We start from the raw sequence: 13,399 nt of genomic DNA on the forward strand, positions 1-13,399 counted from the left end.
TCAGGGCTCGCCATGATGTGGAAGACTGTTGCCAGATTCGAATTCTCGCCAACACTTTTAGTTTAAAGCGAACACGATCAATATTTTAAACAGAGACACAAAAATATTTAAACGATAAACATAAATCTTAAACGTTAAAACAAAAAGTTAAATAATAAGTTAATAAGTTAATCGGAGACAATAGTGTTTTAAATGGAAACTTGATAAATGTAAACGAAAAGTGATGGGGATAATAAACAATAATTAACTTCTACAACTATATAAACATAAGCGAGAAGAAACTTACAACGAGAAGAACTCGCTTTTCGATGAGGATACGATGCCACATCATCCGTCCCCAACAACAAGATCAACAATGAACATTTGAAGATGGAGTGCACGCGTGACACATGCTGCTGGAAGTCAACCTCGCTTTTATATGAGACATACTGCTTTTATGTCCATCGGGTGTGATAAACTTCACCCTTACACGGAAATATCGAGACCCCATCGCTCACATATTTCATGCTAACACTCGATTCCCAAGTAGTGCACGTGAACATTAGCACTGTCCCTCCCGTTAGTATCTGAAGAATAGCACAAAAAAACTTCCATAATTTAATCGGAAGAGCTAAAATTGAATACACCAAATGAGAAGAAGAAAAAGAAGAAGAAGAAGAACAAGAAGAACAAGAAGAACAAGAACAAAAACAAGAACAAGAACAAGAAGAACAAGATATGAGCCTTCTAAACTTTGTTTGAGAAAAAGCAAAGCGGGAGGCATCGAAAAACTATGTCATAGAAAGTTATGATTGACGCCATTTTTTTCCCACCTTTTGCAAGGGCAAAAAGGAATTTCATATCGTGGACCCACTTCAACTTACCTGCAGGGGTTAAAAGAAATGTAAAATATAACGGAGGGCTGTCCGGGGTGTGCAAAAGTTGGAGGGGGTTTTTGGGAAGTTTTGAAAATTACGAGGGGTGAACAGTAATTTTCCCTAAAATTAATAATTAGACTAATTACTATAGTACTTAAAATTATTAAAATGTCATTAAAATATTTGATATGTAAAAGGTTTTTAATTTCAAATTTATAAATTTCTCTCATCAAATACAAAATCGTGTAATACATCATTTTTAATTACATCCAATCAAACACCGGATTTGAGTACATTGTATTTTAAAATTGATATATTTCTAATTACATTGTAACTGAAGATTCATCACATTTACAGTTTCATTGAACCAAACGTCAACTAAAAGGACTAAGTTCTTGTACTTAATTAGTAGGACAAAAAGCTTGAATATAGTGTTGCACAACTTCTTGGTATAAGTATGGCTTTATTTTATTTTTCTTAGTGGTTGGTTATTGTATTTAATATGCGGATAAATAAATCTAAAAGATAATAAGATTGAAAAAAAATTTGAGACAGTTGTGCATAGATGATTTTATTTATTTATTTATTTATTTATTTTACATAGATGTAGACTATGCAGTAGAGTAACATGGATGTATAAAGGATGGCAAAAATCTCGGTAATTAAATTTTATTTTCCCTCCTGCTGGAAATAAATTTCTTTGTTTTCTGATTTGTTCCCAACTACTTCCATTTTATACATCTTTCAATTCTATTTTGCATGTTATTCTTTGTCAATCATATGATAAAGAGTAGAAGGATTATTGCAGGAGGTGAAGGATCAGAAACAGGTGATCATATCATGTTGTTGTCTTTCATATATAGCATCATCAGGCAAAAATCAAGTCCTGGATGACCTTAAAAAGTTTAAAGTGAAACCAAAGGTGTGTATCATCATCATCATCATCATCATCTAGTATGGATATATCGCTAAAATAGCTAATAGTTCAAGCTTTGAAGACCTAGACAGGTTGGTGTCACAATATGTCCTTTCCAAGTTCACATATCTGAAGCTAATTTTACATGCGGCAACACACTTACTAGGCTGTACAGGAAAAACAAACCCAGAAGTGGGCATGCTGCTGCATGCCAGTATTGGTGTTGGCACAACAGTAACCAAGTTTCTCCAGTCTCCAGTGCCACATGATCATCACAGGTAAGTGCCTCAATTAAAATTTGGTAGATTGCTGATGCATAATACAATGGTGTGTATGTGTTTTTTTTTTTCTAATATTGTGTACTACAATCATGCATGGGAGTGTAAACAGTCTTTACGCTTTTGAGGCTGTGATAACAAACAGGCATAAAAAAAAGATGTGGAATTAGAAGTTGAGTTGAACTGGGTATCAAGGAGGAGAAAATGATGTTGCATAAAGGTGAGTTGTAACTAACCTGCAATCTTTTTCTCTACATATGTCATAACCTCAACATAGGACTTTTTCCCAACATATAAACCTAGCTAGTTGGCTTCCCCACAACATTGTTTGATTAAAAAAGGTATTGCAAGAATTAAGCAAGCCATATGGTAACTCACTTTTTAATAATTGGTCTTTTGTCAATTTTCAACCTTCACAACTTCCTGCTTTTTCCTCAATGCCACCAAAAAAAGAAAAAAAAAAGATCTTGAGTAATAAAGTGAAACTTTCTAAAGGAAAAAAGAAATTAAAACTTGCACATGCTTTATGCTTCTGTGATCAATACAAAATTTGAAAAAATGATTACAAAGACACAAACAACACCATGCTAATTAAGTCTGGAAAAGGAAAAAATCATAGCCATGAATAGGGGTGTAAATGATACACCTCTACTCGCAAGCTACTCGGGCTCGACTCGGTGAAAACTCGAACTCAGCTCGGTCATAATCGAGCCGAGCTCGAGCTCGAGTAGTCGAGCGAGCCGAGTTCGAGTATTGTGATACTTGGCTCGAGTGCTCGCGAGCCTAATCGAGCATGTATGTATATATATAATATTAGATTTATTTGATAAAAATCAAGGGGAAAAACGATCGAGCTCGAGCATAATGTTTATGGTTATTTTCAGCTTTTCGAGCTTAATCTAGCGAGCTCGAGTAGCTCGATTTATGTACCGAGTCGAGCTCGAGCTATAAAATAAATACTCGATCGAGCTCGAGCTATAAAATAAATACTCGATCGAGCTCGAGCCGAGTATCGAGTACCGAATTTTCAGCCAAGCTCGAGCTCGAGCTCGCTACTGCTCGGCTCGAACTCGATCAATTACACCCCTAGCCATGAAGTTCATTTTTCTTGAGTCAAAGTATATATAGCTGTCAAATCATAAATAAAAAAGTTTAAAAAACTCATATGTCTATTCGTGAATTGAATCGAACTATGGTACAGACAATTCAGTAAAAAAACCTAATATTTCATGTAAAATAGATTCTATATATATATATATATATATATTTCTAACCTAAAAAAATTGTGAAATTCTATTATTAAAAGATGATTATTCACTTATAATTACTCTAAAGAACAAAATATAACAATGATATTTACATAATGATAAAAAAGAACAATAAAAATAATTTGTGATGAACAAAATTTAGTTAAGGCAAAGACATCATGATCTCCTTCCCCACTCTTCATCCAACAAGACCAATTTCTCTTCATCCTCCTCATCCTTGTTGTCATTAAAATCATCATCAACTTCTGCTATTAAATAATATTTAAGCCAAATAGATAGGCTAAATTCTGAATACCCATCATTTTTTTTTTTATTGATTTTTTGTGGGGTAAATTTTTTGAGTGAATACTGAATTTATTTCACTGACATGATAATTGAAGCTTTTCAATGAATCTCTGATGACGTGGACACTAGAATTTCCAATGTGGCATCCTCTACACAAGAGAGAGATGTGAATCACATAGATATTTCATCCATGTCACTAGAAACTCACCGAAAAACTCTAATTACCTTGCTAGTGAAATGAAATCAAAATTTAGTACTCATTGTGATAAAAATTGAAAATTAGTACTCAAATGAAAAAAAAAAGTGAAAAGTTCAATATACACTAGGAAAATTTACCCATTTTTCATCTCTGTTGTTATCTTCTTGATTTGTTTTTTCTCTTTCAATATTTGTGTTGGACTCCACAGCTAGTAGACTATTGTTTTGTTTCATTGCTCAAGAACTTGTGTTTTTTTTTTCTCTTGAATATTTTTTCTCTCAATAAAAGTTTTTTTTTTATCTCTTTAAAAAAACATAATATATGTAACATATCCATATCAAATAAAAAATAATAATGAGTTGTCATTTCATTTGAGGACTTTGGCATAATTTGATATTGTATATCACAATAAAAGAAATACAACAATGGTTATCATTTATTTGTAAATTAAAGTTTTTTTATAAGAGGTTTTTTTTTTTTAATTGCATGGCATTGTGCATTTTGAAAAAAAAAATTTAAAAAATGATGTTATCCATCGAAGGATTTTGGGATAATGTGATATAATTATATATTTCAATGAAAATACAATATTGATTATTATTTACTAGAAAATAAAGTTCCTAGATGAGTTTTTATTCTTAAATCACGTAGTATTGTGCATTCCGAAATTATCATCTATTTGAGGACTTAGGAAAAATGCAATAGTGTTTATTATTTATTTGTAAAATAAAGTATTTAAATGATTTGTAGAAAAAAACCAATGATTTAAAAATCGGACCGGATTGGCCGGTTCAACCGGGAACCGGCCAATAAATTGGTCCGATTAGTCATATAAAACACTAAAGAACCAGACCGGGCGGTGCAACCGGTGAACCGGTTGAACCGGACCAGCTAATTTATTAATTTAAATTATTTAATTGGTTTATTTATTTTATAATTAAAAACTTAAATAAAGTTAATAATTTTATTGTTGTTGTTGTAGTAGTAGTAGAGTGTATAATTGTATTTTATTTTATTCCTGATTTGTTGTTGTTGTTGTTGTTTACTTGTATACTTATATTTTATTTAATTCTTTATTTTTCAATATTTGTTGTATAGTTGTATCCTTGTATATTTGTATTTTTGAAAATTTTTAATTTTTATGTAAAGTTGAGATTTTTGTAACTTTATAAAGTTAATTTAACTTTGCAATATGTAATTTTTGTATCATTTATTATTATTTTTTCCTTATTTTTGAAATTATCTTTACTTATTTTCTAATATTTTTTTAATTTTAAAATATTTATTTATTTGAAAAAAAAAATCTGGTTGGTTTATTTTATTTTATTTTGTTTTTAATTTTTAAAGTTAAACTCATTTCAAAAAAACAAAAATCAAGATATTATATAATTGTATTTTATATTATTCCTCATTTTTTATTGTTGTTGTTATTGTATACTTATATTTTATTTAATTATTTATTTTTTTAAATATTTGTTGTAAGATTATATCTTTGTATATTAGTACTTTGAAAATTTTAATTTTATATAGAGTTGACAATTTGTGATCTTACAAAGGCAATATAATTTTGCAATATGTAATTTTATAATTTTTTTTATTTATTTTTAAATTATTATTTATTTATTTATTAATTTTAAAAAATTTATTTATTTGAAAAATGTTAAATCCGGTTAACCCGGCCAGTCCAACTAGTTCACCGTGAACCAATTACCTATCCGGGTCAGCAACCGGTCCGATTTTTAAAACATTGTCCAAAAGTGAGGCTGTGATGGGGTTAACCTTTCAAGAAGACCCTCCAAACTCTCCTCTCCCTCCTCAAACTCCACTCCTACAACTCGCCTCGTTATCTCCTCCACCTCCACGCCATCATCGTCTGAGTCTCACCTCTCTCACCACCCTTTCCTTCTCACCCGCCTCGCCCACTCCTACCTCTCATCCCACCCGTACAGCTTCCCCAAACGCCCCACGCTTTTCCTTTGGAACGAGACCATCAAAGCCCATGCTAGGAACGGTTGGTTTAGAGACTCCATATGTTGTGGATATGTATGGGAAGTGCGGCGAGGTCGGGTTTGCACGGAAGGTGTTTGATGGAATGTCAAAGAGGGGGGGAGTGCCAGTTACAATGCTATGATTACCGGGTAGTTATCGAGAAAACATCATCTTGGAATGTTGACCCTCCAGTGTGCTTGCCTAGGTTGCAATTAGTCCGCGGGTCATACGCACTGCCGGATTTTAGGGGGAGGGCCAACTGGCCAAGGGGGTGCTTGAGCGGCCCTGGCCCATCATATATATATATATATATATAATTAAAATATATTAATCATGAAAAATGTTATTTTTAGGTTTTTTTTTAAATTCTACCTCGTATTATTTAAAATAATTTAAATAAAAATAATAAAATTACTATATTAAATAAATTTGATGTTGAGTGATAATAAATAATATTGCTAGGGGGGTGGCCGATCATAGGGGGGGCCAAGGGGGTGCTTGAGCGCCCCTGGCCCATCATATATATAATTAACATATGAATCATTATAATTCATATGAAAAATGTTATTTTTAGTTTTTTTTTTAATTCTACCCCATATTATTTAAAATAAATTAAATAAAAATAATAAATTTACTATATTAAATAAATTTGATGTTGAGTGATGATAAATAATATTGCTAGGGGGGGTGGCCGATCATATAGGGTGCCAAGGGGGTGCTTGAGTGCCCCTGGCACATCATATATATATATATATATATATAATTAAAATATTAATCATTATAATTCATATGAAAAATGCTATTTTTAGTTTTTTTAAAAATTCTACCTCATATTATTTAAAATAAATTAAATAAAAATAATAAAATTACTATATTAAATAAATTTGATGTTGAGTGATAATAAATAATATGGCTAGCCAAACATAAATATTCAAATATTTTTGTTTTTAAACTTTATATATAGATTTTTTTTATTGAACTTATTAATACATTATTATCAATATTTAAGATATTAATATAAAAATAAAAATAAAATCCTAAAAAATACAATTGTTATTGTAAAATCTCTAAAATAAAAAACATTGCTGATCTTATGGATTTGTGAGTTTTTTTCTCTTTAATCAATTATCTCCAAGTTTATGTTTTATTTTTATTATAGGGATTTATTGTTTTTTTCTTGCTTGTTTTATATCTAATTTAATTTTTTTAATTTTTGTGTGATTATTTGTTGTGTAAAAATATTTATATTTGTTGAATAATGGTTAGATATTTGTTAAATATTTGTTTCATTATGAAAATTATTGTGAAAAAATGTTATATATATGTTGTAATTAATTGTTATGAAAATTTTAATTATTCATTAGATTATTTGTTGAATAATTGTTGTATTTAATAATTGAATATTAATTTGTTTAAAGTTGTTTTTTAATTGTAGTATTTGTTAATTTAGTGTTTAACTAGTTGAGTTAATCGCTAATTATGTAAATATGATAGCGGTTTTACACATAAACCAAATTTTTTAGATGGATATATATTTTATATTTTTAAAATATTAATTATTATAATCTCAAATTTAAATTAATAGAATTATTTTATATTAAAAAAATTATAAATTTAAATTCAACACCTCTTTAATTTTGATTCCGCCACTAGTCATACGTACATTGATTTTTATATATTTTTGAAACATTTTTAATGATATGCTATGGTAAAAATTTATATAGAAAATATTTGAGTTAGAAAGTAGCACTTCTTCTTCCCATGCGCTTTTCTGGCAAAGAAACAGTACTTCTTCTTTTTAGAGCAATGCTACTTCTTCTTCTTTTTGAATAATGGAGACAAACCACAGATTTATTTAAGGGAAAGAAACAGTACTTCTTCTTCTTCTTCTCCCTTTTTGTTTTCTCCCTTTTCTTCTTCTTTTAATAATAATAATTATTATTATTATTTTATTTTATGTTATTTGTGTGTGTGTGTTTGTGTGTGGCTAAAGGAGCAGGATAGTATAGCTGGGACAGCAAGTAACTTGATCAACAACAAAATAAGATGCTGGACTAGCCAGAACTAGTTAAGAAAACAAATCACTGCATTCACAGCAGCCAATTCAAAACCCTGCTTGTACGTACGTAGAACAGTGTTCTAGTTCCAGTTTGTTCTCACATTTGCATGTGTTGGTTCATTGTTAGATTTTTATATTTTTTTGGTATTAGTGGTCTCTATACGGCTTTTATGAGACGGCTAGTGTCTTACACCAAAAGCTCTCAAGACTTAGCTACCAACCTCTATACCCTATATATAAACCCATTACACTTCTATTACACAACCGACGCGTAGATCTATATTTCCAACATCCTCCTTCAAGTTCAACTGCGGTCGAACTCTGACATGCACTTAGACACCCTGTATGTCTGCTACTGTGATCTAGACACTACTTTGGTCTCGTGAGGTCCCACACACACTGGACTCAGACACCACTTGTGCTCATGTATGTCCTATTTTTAACTTCGACTGATGTTCCTTCCTAACCTCGTAGGTCTTTTTACTGATGTCCCACTATAATCGCTTATCAAGATCATCCCCGAATCTCGACTACCACGTTAGATTTTTATATTTTTGAGTACTAGTGGGTACTTATATGCAGCTTTATATGCCTAGTGGGTCTTACACCAAAAAAATCTCAAGACTTAAGTGGCTCAACCTCTATACCTATATATAAACCCATTACACTTCTATTACTACAACCGACGTCAGATTATATTTCCAACATTCATCACATTATATTTTTAGGTTTTTTGTTTTCTTTGGATGTTTATTAATAATAACAAGTCACCACATGAGTTGTAGATTATTCAAAAATCTTAAAACATTGAAAAACTTGATCAAGAAAAAGATGACATTAGCTAGAGATTGTGAGACTTAAAAAGATAGCATTCCACACAGTGTAATCAGATAATTGCTTCTCATAACACTGTCAAGCATGTTGTTCAGGATTTGGAGTTGGTCCAAGAGTGAGGTTTGTGGTGTTGATCTTCTTCTGGTCATTGAGGTAGCGTATGCCACATGAATTACAGAGAGTCTAAGTACATACAATAGAAACATGGAAATTAAAACCAGTGTTAATTATATATATAACTAGAAACTAATGAAACAATGAAGAACCAGCTTCAACAATGAGTATATATCCTGTCCCAACAATGAAGAGCCAATTTCAACAAACTATATCAAGTGGTTAAAATTAAGAGACAAGTGAAAGACGATATATATATATATATGTGATGGAGATCCAGTGGGAATTAGGAACCCCAAAATGCTAATCATGAGTACCAGTGAGTTACATTGGCTATATATGGAACATGCATCACCATCAACAAGCTAAAGAAGGTGCTCTTTGTGATGGTGTAATGGGCGGATACCCAAGTACTGGCTAGTGTCCCATTGGAGATACATGCAAGAGAGGTAAGTGAAGTTTGCATTGCATGCATGATGTAAAGATGGAGGTTTGCTAAGAATGAAGAAGAGAACACTGCACATATATATACATGATGAAGGCCGGGTGATCGATGATATATATATATATATATATATTTACCCTAGGACCTTTGGGACCCTCCTCCAGCGAGGAGTTTGAGTGGCTGAGCATAAATGGCACTCCTTCATATTCATACCACTTGATAAGTCCATCTCCACCAACTGTTGCTGCTGCTCCATCTCACTAGCTCTCTCCCTTTCCTTTGTTACTGGCTTCTTTAGTTATCTCAAATGCAGTGTTGCTTTGGGGGCATATATATAGGCATTGATTTAATATTATATATATATATATATGTGTGTGTGTGTGTGTGTGTGTGTTTGTGTGTGTACATATATATACCCTTTAATTATCTACCCTTCTCCAAAAATAATAATATAACATATATAACCAAGCATGTGCCAACCCATTGCTTCATATATATATCTTCATCACACATCTCCTATCTTTTCTTTTTCTTCCCTTTTTATTCTTTATATAAATAAATAAATAAATTCAATAAAATGCTAGCTATCAGATCATATAGCAAGCTGCAGTACTCTTGTTTGACAGTATGTACAGTTTTGGAAAACCAAGAGACCAACCGCCGCCACCACCTCCTCTTCCCCTTTTTCCCTTGCTTTCAATATTGTAGCTCAAAAACGCTTGATGCTGCCCTTTCTCTCCCACCCTTTCTTCTCAGAGTGACCTTGTCATTATCACTATATATCTCTTTTTAATTAGTATCCTTTTTTTTTCATATATATATATATATATAATGGTGACCACACGAGCAGCCCAAACACTAGAAAAATGATAGAGAAACGATCCATAGAGAAGTCACTCTGGGTCCACATACTTCGGTGGTACATACTTCTCAAGTGAAAGCAAGGCTTTTGTTGACAAGGGTCTCTGGATCAACCAGCTCCACGCACACGCATAAATCATTTGTTAAGGGAAGAACACATAACAAATAGTAAGAACAAGTATAACAAGTATACAATCAAATGGTGGACCACATGGACGTTTTAGGTAATGATGTAAATTAATGCATTTTATATATATATATATATATAATGGTGACCACATGAGCAGCCCAAACACTCAGAAAACATGAAAAACGATTCATAGAGAAGTCACCTCGACCACACTTCGGTGGTACATACTTCTCAAGTGAAAGCAAGGTGCTGGAAGAACCAAGTAATCATTAATAAAGGAAGGGAAATAGAAGGGAAAGGAAATTACAAAACAACAAGGAACAGGAAACCACAAATGTCCCGGAATCAGTGAAGTTTTTCATTAACCAGTGCGAGGTAATTCTCTCTCACCAAACAAGAAGAGGTTGAGGGCTGAGCTGTTGGAAACCAAATGAAGCTAGAGGGGTTGCGTAAGCATCCAAGACCCTCGCGATGCAATGGCCATGAGGTGATCCCGAGCAGTATTTAAAAGAAGTCTCTGATAAATTCAATCTTGAGATCCTGAAGCCGCCCGCGATAATGCGACCAAGCTGGTAACAACCGCAGCAGCGCAAGCATTTATCAACAAAGATGTTCACGATGGAATAACAGCGTAGTTCAACGCCACTTGCAACGCCTACTCCCAACGTGCGGAAGCAGATTTCTTCCATCGACGAATCGTCGAGAGCTCGAGAGAAGCAAACGCAAGAGAAACAATAACAGACCGAGCATTGGAAAACAAAGTAATCCGAAGAGAACTCACCTTTGTGCACCTCGTTGGTGCCGATACGGACAAAGAGGAAGAGCTCATCAAAATGAGTGAAATTGTTCAAAAATTAGCTTCATGCCCAACAAACTCTTTGGCACTTCAAATGATCCCACACATGAGCAATAACTTTACACACCAAGGTGTGGGATCTCGAACGGCATTGCAGAAAATGATATCACAATGGGATTTGGTGAGAAAGCCACAAGTGGTGGCAGAGAACAAAATTAATCAACTTCTGGAGAGCTGGACCAAGAGTGAATGGAAGAGTTCCGTCCAAGTACTTTCTCAAGCAAGTTCCTGTAAATCAAGAAACCGAGAGAATTCCCCAAAGAACGAGGAATTGGACCCTGAACAGGAGTTGTAACCGAGATCAAGAACTCTGAAGGCTCTAAGCCCACCCACCATGCAGGTAAAACCCAATGATTCAATTATTTCCTACAAAGTAATTGAAAAGTTGGATAAACCATTCATCTGCCAAGATAAGCAGAGTGCTAAAACGAGCCGAGGCTTTCTACAAAACAACCACAAGGAGTGGAGAGAAAGGAAAACAACAGTAGGCATACAAAGCGGAGAGTAGACAAAAAGCAACCCCTCAAAGCAAAGGAGATCTAAGGGCGCGAGCGCCAAACAAGAAGACTACATTCCGTGCCGTGGGTAAGGGTCGCCGAAAGGGCCACAGTATAACGCGGCCACCGGAAGAAAAGGGTACCTCGTCCGCACTTTTCTTGACCTTTGCCATCGGATGCTCAAGTTTTAGCCTCTTCGACTCGAGGTAAAGCCGAAAACCAAGAAAAAGCACCAAATGCTCAAATCTTTAAAATCAAAGAAGTAGTCGAAAGACAAGCAGAGCTGAAAAATGCGAGCATTTTCTTTATCTGCTTTCAAATGATCCAAGTGAGAGCCCTTAGTAACAAATCGCCATAGTGGAAGCAGTTTTAGGTAAAGACTGCCGCCAGACTCCCCAAAGCTCGCCAAGAGATCGAGGAGTGCAACCAGCGCTCAAAAGTTAGCCAAAATAAGTCCAATGTGGGCAAAGGGCACGTAGCAGTTGGATCGCCAGATGCACGCTCGTGCTCCAAATCACAGGGCACATCACTATCAAGTAGGCGTAGAAAACAACATTACATCTACGCCATGCAAGTGTTTTCAAGAGTCAAGATTTTTGTTATCCCACCGCAAAGCTTTTCGCGAAGAGGTTAATCTCGGCAAACCCTCCCAAGAATGACACATTGGTTTTGTGGCAATGAATACCCCAATCGCTCAAGAAGTTATAGAAGGTTTTAACCTGAGAATCTCCATTTGCAATCGGCCAACGCTGGTGTTTCATCGATCTCTAGGAGAGGGCTGGAACGGAGCAGAGTTAATTAAGCTGTTCGCCGCAGGAAATCGACTACGAAACCGGGCTCGTCCTCTATGAATAAAATCTACCATCGCTTTTCTTCCCTTAGATCGAGATAAGAGGAACATATGGGGCCAAATGTCGCTGAAGCGCACGACCTTCAAACCTCAATTATCAAGCCGTCAGCGTAGAGGCTCCATTCTTCACAATCGCGGAACAAATCTCAAAAGTCGGTGCATGCAGCCGAGGGATACCATTCCAGGATCGTCAGCTCTCATTTTGGCGAGGTGCCAAGTGCCGGGTAGATCCTTCTCGAAATAAATTTCACTGATGATGTCCCCCGCCACACCAAGATATCTTCCCGACTCGATCTTCCACATCATCAGCTCGTGAGGGCATTGTTGAAAAGCTTTCAGCAGTTCCAGACCTCAACCACCTACGTCTCAGCATGACCGCAGCATCTTGCCCGCCTATCGGGCATCGATTTTTGCTATGTTAGGTATCCTGCGGACCAAAGGAAATCTTCTAATTTTGTCAATGTTCTTAATCACCCAAGCAGCGCTTAAAGATCGACATCCAAGTAGGGTGGGGATCGAAGAGGGTGGGGATACAACAAGCACCGAAGCTTTACCAAAGTGCGAGACGACCACAAGGAGAGTAACCGGATTTCCGGTGGATGCAAGTCTCGAGCTGGATTTTGTTCCAGCATGTCCCATCTTGTCTCAAAAGGGCTCGTCTCCGATATATAGGAATTCCATTATAGGTTATGCGGTGAGGGCAGCCGGAATTCTAGCCAGCCGAACCGCGTTTCTAGATAGAGAAATACGAGGCTCAAGATGGGCGACAACTAAAACAAGTTTTTATCGAGTTAACATTGAGGCCCTCGATAAACCTTCAAAAATATAGAGGATGAACTTGATGATACGAACGCCCTCCTCCTCCCGGGTTAGAAATGAGAAGGTCATCAACATGTCGCAAAATGACACATTTTAACTCCAAAGGTCATGGAGATGTACCCCATGCGTGACTTCCGCACTG

This window comes from Dioscorea cayenensis, chromosome 16 (assembly GCF_009730915.1).
Source record: "Dioscorea cayenensis subsp. rotundata cultivar TDr96_F1 chromosome 16, TDr96_F1_v2_PseudoChromosome.rev07_lg8_w22 25.fasta, whole genome shotgun sequence".
Taxonomy (NCBI): domain Eukaryota; kingdom Viridiplantae; phylum Streptophyta; class Magnoliopsida; order Dioscoreales; family Dioscoreaceae; genus Dioscorea; species Dioscorea cayenensis.